The sequence below is a fragment of the Rhopalosiphum padi genome, chromosome 4 (assembly GCF_020882245.1).
Source record: "Rhopalosiphum padi isolate XX-2018 chromosome 4, ASM2088224v1, whole genome shotgun sequence".
Classification (NCBI taxonomy): domain Eukaryota; kingdom Metazoa; phylum Arthropoda; class Insecta; order Hemiptera; family Aphididae; genus Rhopalosiphum; species Rhopalosiphum padi.
This window is the reverse complement of record NC_083600.1, coordinates 19961638-19986214: the sequence shown is the minus strand read 5'-3', so window position 1 is coordinate 19986214 and position 24577 is coordinate 19961638. Positions and strand designations below refer to the sequence as shown.

General features: G+C 24.7%; 1 protein-coding gene across 1 annotated transcript in view; it reads left to right on the top strand.

Moving 5' to 3' along the window:
- The first annotated feature begins 509 nt into the window (after nt 1-509).
- LOC132929087 (melanopsin-B-like) overlaps nt 510-24577 on the top strand; it is a 36379-nt gene continuing 12311 nt past the window's right edge. The window contains exon 1 of the mRNA XM_060994177.1: nt 510-735. The gene's annotated coding sequence lies outside the window, so the exon portion shown is untranslated. The remainder of the gene's footprint in view (nt 736-24577) is intronic.

Below are 24577 nucleotides of genomic sequence, written 5' to 3'. Positions count from 1 at the left end.
ATGATTATATTGGATGTATAATAATCTAACATTGTATATTTTATAATTATATAAGATTTAGTTATTATCTGCATAAGTACTTGACGTGTTATTTATAGATATATAAAATAATAAAAATTAAATGAACCATCAAATAAACTCGTTAATTTTTTAGGTATTGAACCTTAAACGTGAACTAATTATATTTTCAGTTGAGCTTTTTGAACACTGCCTATAGGCCTATAGGTTTGTATAACACGCAGAAATAAAATAGTATTAAAACGTTTCAGAATTAATTTTGACATTATCAACCTGTATTAGGAATATGACGACAGTGGTTCCAACAAAGGAGGAGTAAGGGCACAAAACACTAGATATGGAGAAGGTGACAGAGCGGAAGATGGTATGGAGGAACAGGAGGTGAAGGAAAATCAAGAGGAGGAGATGGGCATGTGACTATAGCGGGCGTGCGCAAAGCTAGTCCGTCCAGCGCATCGCGCACCCTCGTCAGTCATAGCGTCGTCGCACGTTTTTGAAGTTCAATCTTAAGACGACGCTGTCCGTGACCGATCATTCTACACGGTCTACCACGACGTGCCACAACTAACCGTAGCTTGGCGACCGTAAACTCGTTCGTGATCTCGAAAATCTATCGATGTCGGGTTTTGTGGTGAATCGTAGTTTTTGTAATAATCTTGAAATCCAGACCGGGTACCTATATCAGCTAAGAACAGTTCGCTAGTTGTTTTCAAAATGGTTTGTAAATTAACGCTAGTATTTAAATATAATTACAGTCGTGTGACTTTATTGTTTTATTTATTTATTTAAGAAACATCAAAACATTCAATATTACAGAGTAATATAAATTATGATATTTACTTCCTATAAGCAATGCTTGAGATAAAAGTAGAGTCTAATATATATTTACAAGTTTACATTTAAAATTAGGTTGAAATAAATATAATACTAATTAAATAATAAATAAAAAAACAGGTACGACACATAGGCTAAGTAATAATTACTGCTAGATATACATTTTTGATTATTATTGAGTAATTCACAATTCATATTAAAAAAATAATAATAATAATGATACCCTAAACGGAAAAATCGCTAGGATATATTTTTGATTTTTAGTTTAAACTATAGTTTATTATCATTTAATTAGATTCCTTTTTTTATAGCCTGTTATATATTTTTTTCTAGTGTGATTAATAGACATTAAGGTAGATTAAAGGTACCAAGTAAACATTTACTTGGGTATAAGTGGTATAACATAATATATAAGTACACATAACGTAATACTTCTCTGCCCACCATTTGGAGATTTCTTTGCCCTGTCGTATTATGTATTATAAGACTGGTATAAATTAATAAAAATTTAAATATTAAAATTCAAGTTTCGCGATAAAAGTTATATTTTCTATCACGTAGTTTCCTAAAGTTATTTTTAACTCTTAAGTTATGTGAACTATAATTATTCAATATAAACGTGTTTCAACAATTACAAAGTTACAAGAAAAAATGATAAGTATTTTACTAATAAAAATATTCTTCTTTTTACTTTTAAGACCTACCTAAATAATTTCAATACTATTTTGCATTTAAGAAAAATTAAATTGTATTAATATATTTTTTTTCTTATTTTAGTTTAATAATGACATAATACTGAAAAAATATGTAAACTTTTAATTAACTTAGCAGTTAATTATAGAATTTTTTCATCATAATTTATTTGTAAAATCAACAAAATAAATATTTTTGAATATAATGTGGATTTAGACGCATATTGAGTACCTGAAAAATTGTATAAGCTGACAATTTATATATTAATTTTTTAAATATCTAAAGCGAGGTAATCTAGAAATTATAAGATATTTATATATCTTATAGCTCATGACATTTTTTTTATGTAGATGCAAATTAAAAATTCAAAAAAATAACCTGCAGTTATAAATTATTATAATTGTAAAAATGCAAAAATAACCAAAGTTGTGTATATATTTACCCCATTGAAGAAATAATAAATAAGCACAAAAAATAACTCGTAAATGAATCAAATGTATTCTTTATTTTGTACTTGGTTAATACGTTTAATAAACAGCAGTCGAAATAGTTTACAATACTGAAAAATCATAAAATAAATTCATTTTAACATTCTCAATTTAACTGTATACCAAACATCAATTAAATCGATGATTAACCAAACGAACTATGTTCCAACGTCTCTCCAGCTACCTATTAAAATTACCTATGTAATTCACATAATACTATTATGGCTTGATTAGCGTCCAAAAGCATTAAAAAGGCATTGTTAAAACAATGTTAATAAAAACAGGATATTATTGGTATTTTCCCTTGGTGGATACTGCGTCCTCCTTTCGTTCGTTTTTACACAGTATTATATTGATATATTAGTGTATTACTATTTTAGATTAAATTAAAATAAATGATAAATTTTTCATTCACAGATATCTAAAGTTTTAGGTCATTGCATTAGAATTTACTGATGAAATCAGTATCTATATGAGACTTAAGAAATCTAAAGTGTAACGACTAATGAGTGAATATTTTTTTAAATGCATTGAATATAATATGAATAATCATATCAAAACTGATGTTTGACCTTTGACGTGCAATTTCGTTTTAAAATTATAAATCTGTTTATAATAGTAAATATTACAATTTATAATAGTTTGAAATTAATATCTATTGTAAAGTAACCAAACTATTTAATATTCTTTTACCTAACTTTTATTTATTTTTCACTGCGAATCTAATTTTTCTTTAGAAATATGCTGCCTTTTATATCTTAAACCTTTGCTATCCCTCTTCAAAATCTAACGTTTTGCTCAACTGTCACTCCCTTACATTTATTTTTACAATACATTTTTGTATAATGAACTCGAAGCATACATTCATCATCTCTTAATGATATTTTAATTTTATGATGCTTCTTTTAAATTTTTTTATTTGTACACTTATTCTTTTCTTGTACAATTTCCATCTAAATTAGTTATATAGTAGGTAGGTATATAGATAGGTATATTATATAACTTATTTATTCAGTAATTTGCATTATAATTATTGTTCTATTATTAAACTTAAATATTAAAATTAATACAATATATATATATTATATAAAACTTTAAAAACACATAATAGAAAATAGGATCAATTAGTGATCCTTAAATAGGTGTTAATAATTTTCCTAAGACAAGTTGCGTGTTGACATTATAAATCCAATTAACTTCTTCTTTGGTTCCTACCTTGAAGACATTTGGCATCATATTTCAATATTGGTGTCATATTACTGGAAATGTTCTTTAACTTAATAACAATAAATAAACATAATATATAGTTATAACTATGAATAATAATAATCCACAAATTATACTTGCGTTTATTACTTTAACACTTAAACCCCGATATTTGTACAATATATTTTATAAAAATATGTACTTATAGTCGTTTCACAATATTTAATTTTTCCTGAATCCTTGCACAAGTCAAACAAATTAATTAAAATTATTTACTCATTTGAATAATTTTTAAATAACGTGCTTTATTATAGTTGTATCATTTAAATATAGTGTTTTTGAATTTAATTAAAAGTACAAAGCATATTTTTTTTAAAAGCATCAGCAGGTACCAGCTATTATAGTACTCGTACAAAACAAATCAAAATATTAAATAATATATAATAATATCACTAGATATAGAGCATAATTTTATTATGATTATATAACAATTTAAAAATAGCAAATATAACAAACTACTGTTGATGTAATAAAAAAATATATTATCATAATGCAATTTAATAAAATAAAGCAATTAAATAATTTTGGCTACACTCATCGAGCACAAACAAATCAGAATACATTTTGTGTACTTTATATTTATGTATTTTGATGTTTGTTATTTTAATCACTTAATAAAATTTTAATCAGCAGATGCCATAGTAAAATATGCATATATTGTTCATTGCTTTAACATTGGTCACACAATCTAAATAATTAAAGAACAAAAATATAAATAATAAGCAAACTGAAGTATACCTGGTATCCTCTTTTACCACATCAACTAGCTTCTATAATTACTTACCAAATTTACTTATTTTTTTTAGTTTCACAGATTGTAGATACATATTATACATAAATATATATATATATTTTGATTAGGTTTTTTTTATACGTTTCATCTACAGGTTCATTGCTAATCGTTTGACCAAAATAGGTTTAAAATTACTTTGTACACGTCATGTCTCATTTAATATATACCTGATATAAGTTACCTATCTGAGAAATGGTTAATTAATATTTAATAAGCTTAAATGTGTCCAATATTGACATGGTAAAATCTTTAATTAATATTGTTATTATAAGATTAGTAACATTTCGATTAAAACATGGACATAATATTATATAGACGAATAAAATTTAACAATATAATACAAACTTTAACTTTGTTAAATAAACAATCAAATTTCCAGTTATTTTATAATTATCCTACATTCTTACGGAAAATATAGAAACTACAAAATTGTAAATAATAATATATTCTATGTTTGGAAGTATTAAGCACGAAACTCGATAAAAAGAAAGTTATATATAATCAGTATTGTTAATAGTATAATATAATTTTTAATAGTTACACAATATTATATTAAATATTTCCCTTAATGTTACCAGCAACATACTGAAATATATAATATGTGACGACAAGCGCTTATTCCTTTTTAAAAAATGAAGCAGAAATTATAATACATATTTTTATAAACATATATAGTGGAATATTTCTCAAGGTTAACTATACGACTTGACTTGATGATATTATAATTTTACATTAATAATAATCTATTAATAAAGAGATATATCGTTAAATAGAACAATATATATATATTTTTTCTTATATTTAAGTACCCATCTAAATATAGAATGATTGTATAGTATACCTATGTTTAACTGCCGAGTAAACGAGTAATTTAACTAGATACAAAGTACATCGCATATTATTAATAATACATATACAATATTATACATAATATACTATAACAAAATTAATTATCGTTTTGATTTTATAATTGTCTTACATTTTTTTGTAATGCTATTATTTTAACATTTCATCAGATTCTATACAGGTAGTAGCCTAGTAAGTACTGTACGTATCATTAATGATTATAAAAACTAATAACTGTACGCGACCACTATTATACATAACATATACATAACTTTAGTCATGTACAATCGTGTACTATAAATATGCACATTGCAAAATGAACATAATAGATATACTAACGCACAATAAACAATATACACCTATCAATATTAATTTCAATTTCGTAATAATCAACTATATTATTGGATGTTGTATAAATATATAATAATGTTCCCTAGAATTATAAATATTACTTACTTGTAAATAACGCGTATCATCGATATGAATTTAGTTTTAACTAATCATTTTTAAATATATTTAATACCTAAATCTCCAAAAGTAATAGGTCTTATTCCTTACATTATCATTTACGATTAATTTGTGCTAAACATAAAAATATAATACAAGTATCAAATTTTAACACAGACTTTGAACTTTGAAGACTAACTATGAAAAATACATTTTTTTTCTATTTTTTTTTTTTAACGTTAATTCATATTTTTCTTGTAACGGGCTACGTATAAACAACCTTATATGAAGCTGTACAATAATCGTGGCGAAATAAGAAGTATTAAAAATTCTTCTAAGCGTTTTTTTTTTTTATTGAAAGTAATTCTAAGTTCAATAAATGACCAAATTCTGACATAGACTAGCCTAAAGGTACTTGCTAAAGTAGTGTAAATTGTACAAAAACATTTTTTTTTAAAAGTTGTATTAATATAATGATTAATAATTGTAGTACCTAACTACATTTAAAATAGACAGCCTGTTTAATAAGAATATCTATGCATTTTATACCTATGAGGTGCACTTGTCTCAAGATTATTTACTAATTGTAAGTAATCTGCCGATATTAATGATTTCGTCATCCTTCTGCTTTAAGAAGAACCTCCCCTTAGAACGCTTTGTACAAACAGCAATAACATTAATGATATGTGTCTTCGCAGTTTAAATGTACCGAACTGTATCAACCAAATATTTATTGATCATTAAATTACTACTGAAACTAATCTCCCTGTCTATAATAATATTTTGATGGGTTGTTTAACTAAACATATTCATTAATAAAACGGTGAGTATATCCGTACTTGAATAAATGTGCTGGTTTCGAAATTTCAAGGATATTGAAATTCAATTTGACAAAAATAATATGATACTTTAGAAAAAAAAATATCATAGATATTATTCAAGTATAAAATACTTTACTTAATTTGGTAAATATCTTAAAAATATTTTATAAACAGTAAATATTATGTAATAAACGAATTATTTTAAAACAAGAATTGTTTATAATGATTTTTATTTAATTTTCAAAACGAAAAATTATATTGAGTTTATAGTATAATATTGATATTTAAAAAATGTAAATTGTCAACACATAAAATAAATATAGTATAAAAGTCATATTTCTAAAAATGTTTAGATTTTGAATGTTCGGCAAGTACAACGATCATATTATATCTATTTTACAACGATGTTGATTTTTATTAATATGCTTAATTTTTATAAATAATTAGAGTGATCCTTAAGTTGAATGTAAATCTATTAAAATCAATGTGAATTGATTTGAAATTAAACGTATGATGATGTTGTACCTAATATATGTTATTTAAGCATAACAAACGAAGATATTAACATATTTAACAACCATTTTTAAACAAGTCTATTTTAATTATTTTTCAATTGTAGATAAAACAATTTAAGACAGGTCACTGTAGAAACTAAATATTAAACACTTATCCCAAATTGATTACTTAGTGCCCTCGATGATATAAAATTTGAATATCGATAATAATATATTGTTATGAATCATTAAGCGGTGCACTTAATACCTACTTAATTTTGGTTGGAGCTCGGTCAACTGCTAACTATATTATAATAGTTCAATATCCATTTTGAAATGTTTTCGAATATGATATATTGATATGTTATCTTTCAATAATTGCATATTAAACCCAATAATGATCGATAATCTCCTAGTCAAATAATATAATAATGGTATATTATCATTACATAAATATATATATTGTATATTGTTTTCAATTATATTTGAGATCAATATTAGCCCGAAACTACAGATTCACTACCCACTGAGATTTTCTCTAAACTCTCCTAGCTGCAATTCAATTCTAGTCTGGACGTTTCGTCTGTTTGTCTAGTTAGATTATGAATAACAATGTAAAATATATCTACGTTAGAAGTTTTATAACAAAATGTTCTCATATTTATTTTTCTAATCCTTTTATTATTATAAAACTCAAAATAGTGATTAATTTTGACTTTAAAAATATTTAAACATTTCATACTAGTCTACTGTGTAGTTCAATTTACCATACCATAATTATTTGTTAATATTATTATAAATTGCAGTAAACAACATTATATGTCAGCTAAAAGAACTTAGTATTTACGAGCCTTTGAATTATATATTTAAAAGAATAAAAAAGTTTTATGTAGATAATTGCCAAATCAATTAATTTAATTTAAAATTTAAATCCAATAATTTATTGGTACCTACTGAAGTATTAAAGTTTTTGAACATATTAATTATATTACCTATATATATACGTACAAGTCTAATACACCTATACTAAATATGTTTTAAAGTTAAGATTATTCAATAAATATGTATAGACGGGTTTAATATTTATTGTTGTATAGTTTAGTATATAAGAATCATATTACAAATAAATATAATAAATAAACAAATTTCACCATGTATTTAGAAAAAAACATTTTTAGTCAAATCACTTCACACGTGAGGTGTTACGCGATTATTAAGTGTAAAATTGTTTTTAAACCATTATACGTATAACTTAAACTGTTTTTTCACATCTTATTATTGGGTTTTAATACAGAACGGCATATGTGTAGTTCGTAATACCATTCAAAGTGTAGAAAATGTCACTCAGATGAAAATCGCGGTTTGAAAAACGGATATAACAACATAGCTATAATAATAATATTATAATCACACGTCTGAATGCTTGATAGGGCTTCGCAATAATTGGCAGTATCAAATAACATTATTTTAATTCTTTACTCGGTAATAACATTTACTACTTTTAATCACATGTATAAAATATTATGTTCATCGTGCGTGAAGAAATTAAAACATCAATGTACGTTTACAGCCACATGTCCGTTTAAATCGGTTGTCGCGTTGGCATTGATGACAAAATTATTTGCCTCGTTCGGTATTGCTTGGCAAAACGTAAATGTATAGTCCGGATATTATACGCATTATAATATAATAATTATTATTCATCAATAATAATAATAAAAAAGGTTTTATTGAAAATTCAGACACTTCTTAAAAAAATAATAAAATATAGTCAATACGAATTCATGTTGCGTGGGTACAAACGAAAACGCCGGTAGCATACTGTTTATGGTACTGTTGTACAGCGAGTCAGTTTGTTAAATCTTTTTTTATGATATATACAACAGTATAAAATGTAATTTATTTGGGTTCATTTTTTTTTTCAATCTACCCATGTTGTACGTCACGATGTTATGATAAATATTGCATGACGTTTATAGAAATTATGCGTTAAAAATGTCAAATATTAACAATAAACAGACTGTCCTAATGACGTCCTAATCTCCTACTATACAATATAATAATATTATGCATCTGCAATTGCACTTATTCTATGTATCGCGATCGATAAAATTGATTTAGGTACACCTCCGCATCGCCCATGATCATAAGATTGTATGCTCCCGCTTTCATACAGGACTCGTTATTATTGTACATTCGATGACATATTACTCGCATATCAACTTGTATATATTATATACGTAGTCATCCAATTTGTCTTCGAACACTCTATAACAATAATAACATATATATTGTATAGTTTATACGACGAAATAACTTTTTTTCTTATAAAGTTATCTGTTATATACTCTCAATTTCTCCTTCGGTTTCGCTTTCCTTTTTTTTTTTTTTTTTTCAATTTCGACCCATTGAGTTTCACATCCTGATTCCTGAAATGGTGGAAAAAACGACAAGTCGTCGCCTGCAAGACAGCATTTTCGTCGTCATTGTAATACTACTACAATAAAAAACGTATGCAGGGACCCCCACCCCCTGAAATGTCTTTCTTCTTCAGAAAATCTTATTTAACATCATAACCAATACACTAAGTATTTTTATCAATTGTTACCATGCTTATTATAGAGACTGGAGAAGTTCTAGATAACTAGGTTAAAGCATACTCTTTTTATAAAACAATTTTAGACTAACTTTAATTTGTTTTAACCAATTATATACAAATTGTTTAGAGAAAAATAATGTAACTCAAGAATTTATACAATTGTTTTCGGTTTTGCATCTATAATGGTGTAATCTATTAAATCGTATGAGCTGCCCGTATTAATTGTTTCACTATTTGGATTTATTGTATCTGTTGATTGATTATCTTAAAGTTTTTACTTTTAAAATGTTATTTTTTCCAGATTCAATTACAAGATATTACAGTTAAAAGAAATATAAAAATGAGCATTTAAAATAATCATTGAATTTTAATGTTTACACTATTTATTAATTTAGCTTGGGGGATGGGGTATGGGAATAATTATGGTTATACGTATTAAAGTGGCGTATTATGTGTGCCATGCGTTATAGGCGCATGACTGTATTATTTGCTCGTCGCCGAGCATTAAATGTTGACGTCCTGTACGAGTACGCGATGGCCGATGATGTAAATATCGGAAGACAACGGTATGGGAGTGCGAGATCTATATAAATAAACCCGTACGGAATGATTGTGGACAGCTAGTTGGTTGTGATTTTTTGAAGACTGTGGCGTGACGCACTTACACCGCGCAGCAGTGTTATACGTATATACATCGCTTGTTTACAAAACCCGCGCATGCTCGAATAATAATGATACTGCAAGGATAATTATAATATTCCTATACTAGATAAACAAATCTTACTAAAATAAAAACGGGTGTGAACCACAAAAGTTAAAAAAAAAAAATTATACACTGTTATTAAACGTTTCAATTTTTATTTTACATACAAACGGTACAAACTATAAAAATGAAATAAGTAAAATAAGTTATTGGAAAATATAAATACATATTATTATGTTATCATTACCAGTGCTGTGGTAAAACTTGAGACTTCCTTTGAATCTAAAGCAACAAGATTACTAACAATAATCCAAAAATACTTTTTAAATATCTAAAAAATTCATCATAATAAATTTGTACAATTTTTTTTTTTGGAATCGCACAATGTCAACGTTAGCCTAACCTAACCTTCGCAGAAAGCGACAACTACAGTCTATAAGTTTTAGCAAAATTTAAAATAACCCGATAAATCCTTAGAAAATTTTTAATATTAGTTATGTACTATGTTGTCCCAGCATAATTTGCAATGACGACTTAACGGACATCTGTTAAAGCTATAATATTCAATAATAATAATAATAATAATAATAATAATAATACCCTTTCGTGACTACGCCACCGCGTAATCGTCCACTAATACGTATTACTACTGCTCGGTCACCGATTCGTTTTTTCTTTCTTTCGAGCTTTTCATTATATCATATTATTAAGTATTACGCAAGTCCACTTTTCAAATTTTGCGCCGTGATACCACTTACACTAAGGCACATAGTAATATAGTATGCACGATTTTCTAATGATGGGATGGGGATTAAATTTTTTTAATTTAAAATATTAAAATTAGTTACCTAGATACTCTACTGTACCGACGAACAAATCACTTTTGAGTTTCTGATCAAGTAATAACATATATCGATTTTCTTTTCGCATGCTATTAAATTATATTATTATATGCATCACTTAATGTAATTGATTTAAATGATTTATGGACAACTTTACTATCGTTGCAAAGTCGTAATAAATATATTGGAACCACTTGATAATACATATTTATATTATTTATATATATAAAAAAGGTCATTTAAAATATGCATTTTAATAATTTAGCATAGACGTAACATAGAGTATAGAAGATTGACTTTGAAATTATATGATGTAATTTAAAAATAGTTTTTCTCGAACTTAAATTGTCTATAATAGTTGTTACAACATTAATTACGAACGGTAAATAAATTATAGATACTTCTGACAGGGCTAATAATACTATATTATACTAATTATGTTTTTAAAATATTTTAATATCAAAACCAAGACATAACCACACTCGTCCACAGTCATAATAATATCGCATAGATTTATACAAAATCACATATTTATTCTGGTTGATCGTATCATATTATGCTAAGTATACACATACACAACTGTAACATGCCCCACCGTTACGATATGTTTATGGTACCTAAGTCCTATTAACTATTTAGCCATTGACCAATACTAATATACAATTATAATGATTCAGATCTTGAACCATAAAGATGTTATTTATGCATTAGATATTTATAATTATAATTTATAAAGATTTATCGGCATTTCAAAAAAAAAACTTAGAAAAATCAAAAATTTCAATTGTTTATAAATAGCTTAAAAAAAGTTAAAATATTTTGAAAATTTAATTCTAAATAGATAATGCTAATATAAACATTTGGTGAAAATTTCAAGTATTTACAACTATTCGTTTTTGAGTTACATCATAATAAAAAAATCGATTTTGTCGAAAACAGATTATGCGTAAGAATTCTTGTTTTCGGTTACTTTTTTAGGGTTTTTCCAGACGCTTTTGAAAACTGCTGGACATTTTTACTTTTGACCCCGAACGTACCAACTAACTTCATTTTCTTTTACGAAGAGGGGCTGAAGTCAAAAAATATTATTTTCACTCCAAAACATGACAGACAAAAAAAAAAAATTTAAAAAAAACATACATTATTGTAAAATCAATACATTCTTCACTTCGTTCAAAATCTAAAATAATATTCGGATATATTCATTATTAAAGGAAAAATGCAGAGTCTTCATAAATCACCTTATAAATAATATGACGACGGTCAAACACAGATCGTTTACCTGTATTTTAGTGTTCAATATACATAGGTATTGCTCAACGTTATTGACCTTATTTTCCACACTTTGTCAGTAAACTGTGTGTGCTCTAGATTAAATTCGTTCGACGATAGTACACATATTGTCCCTGAATGACTAAAACATAAACTTAAAAATCAATCATATTGTGATGACTAACACTTCAAAAGTTACACAATTTATGCTCAAAAGGTTCCACGTTCTCGGGTCATCCCTAAATAAATGTACGTTATATATTAAAAAATAACAGCAAATAAAAAAAATAGAGAGAAAATATAATAAGATTTCAACTAGCATTCCCATAATAGGCCACTGGCTATATTTATCTTTGAGAACCATTTTTAAAAAACAATTTTTTGACATTTCAAATAAAGTTTAAACGATATTATCAGTTTAAACTTGTCTAATTGTTTTCTATAAAATATTAAATACTGTATTTCTCATAGAATTGCATCTCATATTTAATAAAAAATATATTGGTATTGTATTCATACATGACATGAATAATGAAGTAATAATAATGATGTTTAAAAAAATATATATAATGTTAACTGATCGCAAAAAAAATTCAGATTTAAATAAAAATAATGATGAAGTGATTACTGGTCTATATACGAAATAATACATTAATGTTGCAAATATATTTCCGATTTACATAACTATTTATTCCTATCATACGGGATTTATATTATTTATATTATATGTATACTTTTATAGAAAGTGTTATTTTATTCGTATTCCTGGTCTAAATGAATTCGACTAAACACAATTTAAAATATTAGTGTTGTAAAACGTTATTGGTGACAAAAATTTAAAACTTAACAATTATATAATTGCACACAATATTTGTTAAGTGTACATGTTAGATACATCGGAAGCCATTTTGAAAATTTAATATTTCGTGAAAAAAATGTTGACCTTTTGTGATAACCCTGTATTGACAAATAAGTTTTCACGATGATTTCGTAGACATTAATGACAAAGGACTGTTAATAAAGTATAATTACAGAAAACTTAGACATTTAATTAATTCAATGGCTATTTATTATATATCTACCTATATATTTTATTATTTTTATAATGTTGATGAAATAATACACCATATACGATATACAGATTACTCATTGTAGTATGTGTATTTTACTATACAATTTTATTTTATTTTTAATTATTCAATATATTATGTTCTTACTTTTAATAATAAATTTATCTTACTCGGTAGTTGGTTATTAACAGTTTCATTTCGTTTCATTAGGTAGGTGTATTTAATAATAATTATACTACGTTTTAATTTTCAAGATTGTTTTAAATCATTATTATGTGTGCCTATTTCTAAATCACAATACAAGATATATATATATATATATATATATATATATATAGTATTAATGTTTTATTGTTTGTTTTATAATTCAGTTCTGAAGCCAAATAAATATAAATATTTTCGTAGTAATACCCGTTGTTATTTAATAACTTAAACGTAAACACTAAACTTCACCTGCGCTTCAACATTACTACGCGTATAATTAAAATGCATTTTTAATTAATATAAAAACTAATAAAATATATTATTGTTTACAGCATTACATTTTCTTTTATTAAAACTAAACTTGGCTTCTGTGATATTGAAGTATTATCGTGACAATTACTACAGAACTATAATTCTTAAAAATAAAAAAATAAAACATAATATATAGTTCAGTTATTAATATAGAAACAATTTATATTTATATTTAATAAATTTTTAAATTTTGAACAATTTATTATATAATGTGGATGTCCATTTACGATTATCAAATTATTATTAAATTATTTATCAGAAACAAAGTTAAATGAGCATGCGTGTTTATGATGTTCGTATATTTTGAAACTATGGAAACTTTAATATTAGTTAAGTTAATCAAGTTAGCTATTATGAAATAAGCTGCATCTGTACATGTAATCCGTATGATATATTTATTGTTTCTATACACAAAGAACAGATCATCGCTGAATAACATTATCTAAAGCCACCCTCTTGATTTAAATAGACTGCAAATCTGCGTGTAATATTATATAAGAATAAAGAATTTAAATTATTATTATTTATATTTAGATACCATCGTTATAGTTATCTCAACAATTAATTTTCCAAAAATTATAATAATATGTACTGCAACAAAACAAAAACTGTTTATATTGGATGGTAATTGAACATTTATCGTGTCCGATTTTCGATTGGCGGCCATACGATATATCACATAAGACTTGCATATTTAATAATTGTCATGGTATATTATGTATTTATGCATTAGTTTCAACTTTAAACTTTTTTTCTTCATAATAATATCTGTAAATACTATTTATTTCATATATCTATCACACTAAAATTAATATTTCATAAATTGTGGTATTTAATAAATTAGTATCAATAATCAATTATTTATGACAATGATTTTTGTTTTGTATTGGAAATAAAATTAAATACTTAAGTCCACTTTGGATTTGATGAAATAATACTCATATTTATTAATAATAATATTATAAAATATGTATGTATGCATTATGTATACAAATAAATAAATCTATTCTGAAGGCCTTTGATAATATTTTTAAAATAGTTGAGTTTCAACAATATTTCAAATAAAAACTATAAAAAAATGTTTTTTTTTTTATTTTACCATTCTTTGATTCTTGACAAGATTATAATTTTGTTTATCGTCCTTAAATATTAATGTAAATTGCAGAAAATACTATAGGAAATTCTCTTTATCAACAAAATTATTCATATTATTCGAATATAAAAATGTATATATTGAGGGTATTGTAAAATATAGAATACATAAATATTTATGAAAGAAATCTGTTTGAATATAACTTAGACGATTTCGTATTGATTTCTAAAATAAATTAAATATTAAACATGTATTTATATATAGACAATACCAATTTATTCTTTTTCCCTCAAACTAAGGGTGAAATAACATAAAACTCAAAAACTATATTAACCACTTGTCGACCAAAAATTAAACTTTATTACTTTAATCAAACAAACAATTAACTTCCATAGCCCAAATAGATAGAGTGGCATACCAATAAATTCCAAAGTTTAATAACAGTAACGAGTCACAATACACAAGTATTTTATTATAAAACAATTTATTTTTATTCTAGCTTATTTCAATCATACAATACAATATAAAAAATTGAAACCAATTTAATTTCACTGTCATGTTTGTTAATATGAATGCAAAATAATTATTATTTTCTAATAACATACGCGTGTAGTATTAATTTATGATTCTATTAAGTATAAGCGACTCTGCAATTTCAACGTAATATATACGATATATACATAACGCATATTCTATAATACCTATACTTATAATAACATAGGTATATATTATGAACTTTACTATACCCAAATATTTAAAAAAATTCATTTTAAAATCATTCTAAATATGTTATAGCTATTGTTATCAAGCATACATTGTGTAAAGGGGATTTTTTTTTTTTTTGAATTTTCCTTTCAGTTCCCTTATATAATATATTACAAACTAAAGCTAAATAGTATTACACTTAAATTAGTAATAGCAACATAGTCTATTGTAAAAATATATTACGAAATTAGATTTAATTCATACACGTATTTACACAAAAATTACATTTTTATATATAAAATTAAAAATATTTAAAACTAAATTTATATTTGAAAGTTTTAAACAAAGTTGAAAGTTTTATTGTACTTTTAAAATGAATTTTTTAAAACAAAACTTCAAATAACTATACAATAATTTCAAATGCATGATTTTATACTAAGTAAAATTTTAAATAGGATTAACTGAGTTATTCTAGCGTTCTTTGTCATATTCGCCCCCGATAATATTGATAATATAAAATAACGTTTAAAGTTTATCATTGATTGCAATTTAGATGTTAAGTTTAAAAACAAAAATAAATTATGATCTGGTAATAATATTTTCCTATGCTAAAAATATAGTTTATAAAAATTGTTATTTTAAGAAACAAAAAATTCAATATTGCGCGTTAATAATATCAATCAAACAATAATTTTTAAAATCTCAAAAATGATTGATAGGTACATTTTTAAAAAAATTTTACGATGATGTTTTTAATTAGTTTAAATGTAATTTCAAATTAATTTAACTCCAGTCTCCACTCAGATTTATTTTTCCAATTCTATGATTTATAATTTTTTCTAAATACATAATAAATATAACAATATAAAGCATTAATCTGACTCCTAATCTAGAATAAGCTGAGTAAATACTCAATAATGCTGCTCTCTTTTTGGTATTTTTTAAATTATATTACTTTTGGTTAAATGAACTGCTATTTTATATATTATGCAAATCAACCCAGTTTCTCAAGTGCCAAGAGTATTCCGAATAATTTTAGTACGGTATACGATACTTATGAAAGAGGTAATTCCTAAACTTTTTTTCAGCGCATTAATACATTTATAATTTTTACTGATCAGACATTACGTGAATGCCCATAATATAACTCCTGCAGGGTTACGTACTTTAGTAAATACCTATACTATAAAAGGGAGCAGAATAAGGTAAAACTTATTTGTTGTCAAAAAACAAACACGAACTGTGAGAGAAGTTTGTTACAAGCAAGTTAATAAAATACCTAGTCTCTTGTTATAGAGATATCAGATTAGGTTACATTATTAATCCATATTTATATTTAAATGAATCTTATGACTAGAATATGAACTATTAAACAGAATATAATTTGTTATTTTAGTAGTCCTTTTTTCTCAATTATCGTCCTTAGCTTATTTTATTAGCTTATTTATTTTTTATATATGTTTAAATTACATCTATATATACTCAACCATACTAAAAAATATGTATATATATATATATATATATATATAGCTTGGCACATGCACTGTTTACTCTGACATTTTGCTTACATTTTAAACTATGATTATAGAATTGTATAGTTAATAAATAATTTGTAAAGAACAATACCCGTTCAAATAAAGTAATGTTGGTTAAAAAAAAAACAATTTCGATATAGTACGTATATTCTATACATTGGATTTTTAAAAATCGTAATCGTTGCAACAAAATTATTTTTTGTAGTTTAAACATTTAAATTATATCATATTAACAGAGGTTTCGAAATGTTATAATTTTGTAATTTCATAACATTGAAACATAAAAATATTAAATGTCCATTAAATATCCAGTAAATACAAAACAAAAATTTTTGGAAATAAGAACTTGTCTTCGCATTCAAATGATTGGTACACGATTTCATATCATTAAAAATAACCTTTGAAAATCATTAAAAATATTTTGATTTTCAATAAACTTAAATATCGTGACAATTTGTAGAACGATGTTGTCCATATTATCGTACTTCAATTAGCAGATAATATAATTTTTTTCTATTATTTTTATTAAAAATGAAAATAAATAAATTTGTATAATAAGCTAAACATTTATTACCTATGTATTATATTCACTTGTTTATAATATACATGTAAGTTGTTATGTGTACACATCATTTTTATATACGAGTACGTCCATTACTTTTTAAATTATTAATTTTACCAACCAAAAATTAACGATTTATATAGTTCATAAAAAATACATTTTAATTTTTACATCTAAAAACAAATAATATGTTTATATATTATTATATATCCAATAATTGACAGTTTATTAATCAGTTGACAGATTTTTATCAATATTCCTATCAACAAAATATAACTTTTATAAACTTATATAGTAAAATATTAGAGATTAACTATTGAAATTTAGATTTTCATTCATATGAGACGGATATTATGTTTACTTTATGGTTTATGTTATCATAGAATTTATCACACTACATAACAAAATAAATATATTTAATTTTTCTTTATACTGATCGTATTTTTCACGTTAGTATACATTGCTTTATTGCATCAACTTTTAGCAAGGAAGTTCTAATTATATAATGACAAATTAAGTACGACAATTTATTATTTAAACGTGTTCACAATAACTTACAAATTAACTGTTCGTTTCGTGCCAAAATTCCTAAATGGTCTAGTAAAATTTAACGTAAAAAATAAATGGGTAATAGGTATAATTTTAAGTTTTAACGGAGTATTAACAACGATTTAAAACCGAGTAGTTATAGCACTAATGTATGTTTTAACTTTTTAAACCAAGAATAGCTGATATCATATCCATGACTCTTCTTTTTTAAATACTTTATATCAATATAACTAAGTATATATTTTTAACTTTATTATCACTTTCGTTTTTAGGTATGCATATTGTGTCTATTAAATAACTAAATAACAAATTTAATCTTGAAATTATATTGATGAATGCATTTGCTTATTGTTTTATACCAAGAATTAAGATAATAAATAAAAATATATCACAGTTATATTTTAAAAATAGTGTAAATTGATATTAAGTTTACAGCAGATACAAACAGATATAGAGTTTAATATTAATTTAATACAAAGGTTGTGCGAACAGTTTCCTTGAAATATATGTTTAATTCAACGATGTACCAAATTCACGTTACGTACAAAACAAGTAGGTGTTATAACTGTTTCTTTGTCGTTTTTGATTAAATTGTTTTGTAAATAATTTAATCCATTTGTAACGCTCTAATCGGTTCTAACGAGTAACCACGGTTGTTGACTGTTGATGTTTTTACATTGGTAGGTACCTATTCAAACGTTTTAATACAATGCACTGAACGTATTTTCTTTATCATTATATATTGTTCTGTTTTCTGAAAAACTACTTTAAAAAAATTATATTTTCCTTCATGTGGCTTTTACAAATTTCGTTATAAGCAACTGTTAAGTGTTAGTAAAGGAAGTTCATACTGTTTTAGTGCTCGTCACAAAGACATTCGCAACTTTGTGCACTGAACGGAATAAAACAATATCAAAACGGTATTATTTTTGCTCAAAATACATTGTTGTAATACATTCTAACCACCTTGATAATAATAATTATTATTATTATTATGTTTTTTCTTGCTCTACAAAACAAAAATTGGGTACATCAGACTTAATGAAAGTAAATGCAAACATTTTATAAAACTTACAGTTTTGAGTTATACGTTTGATAGGTTTACAATAAAGTATACAAAAAACAAAATAAGCAAAAATGATTTTTAACATTAAAAATCTACCACAAGTTTTATATTTTTCTCGCTCATAATCTAAAAAAATATATTTTCCGTTTAGATGAATCACAATTTTAATACGTTTTTTAAATACATCTGAATATTTTATTATATATTAATAAACTATTAAATAATAAATTCCTGAATTTTATGATCATTATTCGTAATTTCAAAAAAAAAAGAAAAAGATGTATCAATTTAATGTTGTAGTTTTAATTAATTTTTTTTTTATTAAGTAAACATTTTATTCAAATTTAATTATCATGGAATTCTTAAGTAGATAGTAAATATTTATGAAAAATAAATATTACTTATATGTATAATTTATGTTTTTTTTCTTAAAAATAAATAAATAAATAAGAAAATGTAGGTATAATCTATACAATTAAAAGCAAAAAGTAAACCTAGCAGGAATTACAATCAAAACTAAATGCTTTTTTTAATGTGATCTTCCAGAGACTCTATTTCAGCTTGATTGAGTTTGATTATTTATTTATTTAATCAATACCTTATACACTCAAGTACAGATTGATAACACATACATATACATTTTATATATATATTGAATGGAAGCAAATATGGAGATAGTAGGCATTTTAACATATAAAGAATACGATTATTAACGTATCGTGGAGCTTTATTTGTATAATTTACGGAGGTTATTGCTGGAAAAATTGAAACGCATTTAAGTTTGATACTTAAGTCGACCAAAAAATGTGGATTTTGTATTATATTATTGTAGAATAATTATGTTGTCAGTAGACAATAATTTAATTGTTTAAAAAGATTTTTACTTAAAAAATATCAGGGTTAATTTATGTTTTAGTCAATTTAGTACCAAACCCATTTACCATTTTTTATGGTAGAACCATATAAACATCAAATTTGAAGGCTTTTGGTGACCCAAAATCTTTATGGCTAAGAACAATTAAATATATTACTGAATCTATCTACATTTAATACGATTTGTACTCAATAATAATAATAATAATAATCTATATTTTATTTAGCAGTATTGATGTTTACAAAAATGAAATTACATATATTGTTATTACACTGCTTCATCCATCGCTAATGATAATAATATCCTTGTTTTGATAGACTAGAAGCTCTAAAAAAAGGAAAAGAATATTTTTAAGGAAAATATAATAATAATATAAAATAATTAATTATAAAATAAAATATACATATTATAACTTATACTATTAATAAAATATACATTACACAACTAGTTAGCTGTTCAATAATCATCTCTTTACAAATAACTTAAAAATTATAAATTTATACATCGATGACAGTTTTTGTGGTATACGAGTTGTATTATGTGGTTATGAATGGCTATGTGAATTAAGTTATTTTTTAATATGTAAAATAAAGTTATTTCATAGGTAGTATAATTTTTGTATGCATAAAAGTTTAGTTTCTGAGTATAATTGTGTAGTGGGAAAAAGCTTCGGCTTATGATACATAATTTTTATAGAGGTATTTTGTGCTACTTGTATGCCGCTAATATACGTTTGTGGAGCTCCCCCCCCCCATACCACTATTCCACATTCTATTATAGATTATTGATAAGGCAAAGTATATATTTTTGAATCAGCGTACGTTTTGAAATTGCTATGCCATATTATAGAATGCATATAATTTACGTAATTTTGAATTTAATTCTGAAATATGTATGTTCCATCGTAGATGTTTTGATCGAATATAACTACCAAATATCTTGTATGATTAACTATATTTATGTTAGGACAATTACACTGTTCGTCGTATTTATATATTGATGCATGGACTTAAAAATTAGAAAACTTTAACTATGTTATATTCGGACTTAGTAAATCACTTGTTCTATTCTTGATCGGATAAAACATTTAATCTCACAAATTACATGCGTGTTATACAAAAATAATTAGACGTTTATATATTGTAGCTTTTGCGTTAATTATTAGGTAATAGCAGGTAGGTAATCCAGAATAATATGTATACAATAATTAAACTTCTGAAAACTTTTATTGTAAAATTGAAAGAAAATAGTCATTATATAATTAATAAAAGTATACAAGTTATCAAATCTATCTTTTACCATTTATGTTTAGCATATTAGTTTAAACGCAATTTAAAACACTTGCACTTAAATAATATCATTAAACACAAAAACCATAAGTATATACTATTATCTCTTTTTTTTTTTTAAAAAAGTAGTACCTATTAATTATACATTTAAATTGTCCCCTGGCAAAATGGATTACGTGCAGGTCATAATTTCTAATCCCTCCCATAAGGTCTATTTATAAACATCACTTAACTGCCTTTTATATTAACTCCCCCTCCCATCACCACACCCGATTAAAATAGAAGGAAATTCCAGAAAAATATTTAGTTATTAAAACTAACAATAATTTTTGACACACTGTATTTTTACATTTAAATCAAAAACTTTTACGTACGACTTTTGTCCCTTTTTCGTCGAACTGTTGGGACAAATATTTCTATGGAAAACGATTTATTGAGGTCATTTTTTTTATAAATATGCGATCACGTTGCATGTAAATCCATTTTAAATATATATGTACAACAATTGGGTCCGTTTAACTTCTATGATATATTTTTCCGATTATTTAAATGAAATTCAGGACATATTGTAGTGAATTATTTTGCCCTCTGTTCATTCGTGAACGTTGTTCAATTTATTTTCAATAATAAGTGTAGGAGTGTAAACATCAATAGTTGGCGTACAACTCGAATTGTTTTTAATACGCTGTATCATAACTTTCAATTAAGTTCTAATAGTTACAGTATATATTTTTTAATTGTTAAAATACCGATTACACTTTTTCAAAAGGTCTTCGAATATATAATATGCGAACTAGCAATTTACATTGTTTATTAATTGATCACGTCATACTGTTCATTGCAATTATTTTGAATAAAATATAAATAATATTTATCAATTTAAACACAGTTAATAAGTTTATAACTCTGATATCTGCTATTTAATATTCAGCCGCTAATTATATTCTTAATAATAAATGACAATATTTTCAAACTATGCCAGGTTACTTTACCGTTTCCGCTTAAACTTTAAGCAGTAAAATATGTCTAAAAATTTTAACCTCAGATCACGTCTTATTTATCAAAAATTAGACACCTGTGGTTAAGATTATAGTTATAAACAATTTTTCATTTACTCAACAAAACATTTTCAACTGAAATGTATAAGCTATCTTTTGTTAAATGATTACAATAGGAATTCAAAACTATCGAACAAACAATGAAATATCACTCAAGTAAGAAGTTAAGATCATAACTCTTTTATTTCGATAAGACTGTTGATTGTAGATTTAATGTTTACTTGTAAACTGTATAAAAACAACAATTGCAAAATAACGTAAATAAGAATCCATTAAAAGGAAAAAAAGTTTTATCTAGTAACTCAGTATACTGAACACCTAGGAATTAGAATAAATAATACTATTTTTTTTTTTTAAAACAGTTGTTTAAATTTAACGATCAAGAATGTCACACTGTTTTGTCAAATACGTTTGAGAATACTCAAAGTTTACAAAGAACTCACCGTCTGCCAAAAAAACTAGTACTGTAGCGAACAAATTTACGTGCAACGTTGTCATGTCATTTACATTTTTATCGAATGATTCAACACGTTGAATTTTTTTAAACTGAAAATTTAAGTATAATGAAAAATAATAATAATATTTGGTATCTATATATATTGCTAAAGTTAGCTATAATACGTTTATAATGTATATAATATATAAATAAAAATGTCCAATGTCATAGTCACAAATTATAACAGTTATAAACTAATAAAATTAATGTCAAAAGATAATAGGTTAAGAAATGATAAGCTTTAATAAGTTGCTTTTAAATAAATTTCTGGATATAACCTCAACATAATCTATAACTATTTTAATAAAGGAACTGCATTTTGTACCACATACTATATTTATTTTTAAATTTAATTATTCATTTGTTTTATTTTTTCAGTTATTATTTATTTATTTTTTTTTTCTTTGCTTATATCGCAGATCATTAACTTTAAAAACGCATCTTTTACTTCTACATGACTTAAAGTATTATAAACCAATTTACATCTGGAGCCTCTTTCTTGTGTCATCAAACTTTTGCTATGCATTTTGAATTTAATTTTTGATATTTATCTGGACGAGTATCAAATATCGTGTTCAATCGTTTGATAAAAATTATTAAGTGGATGGCACCGTTAGAAAAAAGAAATAAATTGTGCGTCCACGTCGTATTTTTCCATTTTTATCAATGACAAAATTCTATTGGCTCACTTATATAGTAAGAAACCGTATCAGGGTATAGGTATTTATAATATTCAGAAACCATACGTGAGTTTAACTTCCGGAGCCCCGCGGAAGTTAGATAACGCTGATTCTGTATTATGTGAAAAAATATCTAAATTCGTCTTTAATATCGGCCTACCTATATAATATCAACTTGATAATTGCAAGTTAATTTTTTATTTTCTACGAAGGAGTTTTTAAAGTGCGTGCGATGTATTCCTTTAATGATATCGTTGAACCCTAGAAACGGTTAACAATACGCACTTGCCTACGGAAGAGATTTTATTTTACATAACACGTGGCACATTTCGAGCATATTAAACTGCATATATTATACCCTTCATTGCTGCATAATGTATGTCAAAAACACAGTCGCACGTATTATATATACATATAGGTTCCTACTGTTCATGCGAAACTGGGCGATATTTCACATTGGTACATTTATAATAGGTACGTCTTTGTGTTATATAGTGTTTTCCATGTTATGTTCTATATGACAACGAATATATTTTACTATTCATGCGATATGTTATATACCTTTATATTTAAAATTGTGTTGTGTCATACGAAATAAATGTAAATTAATGCTAGTGATGATGTACCTACGTTTAAATGGCAAATCTTTGTTTTTCATACACACGGTAGCAATACAACATCATTATATTCGTAAAACTAAATGGAATGAATCAAATCTACGTAAACGAATATATTAGTTTGTAGCCAGTTTGCGCAAAATATGACCCAAACCTTGAAAAAAAACATCCCATAAACGCAAATATATTATACTAAAATTAAAATAAAGTTGATTATATTAAAATTATTATGGTAAGATATTATTAGTTAACTATTAGTTTATTAAAATTATATAATAGGTATCTCAAAATTAAACCTCGAAATTTGAAGTACACAATTTTTAAATACTTCAATCTAGACTTTTTTCCTGT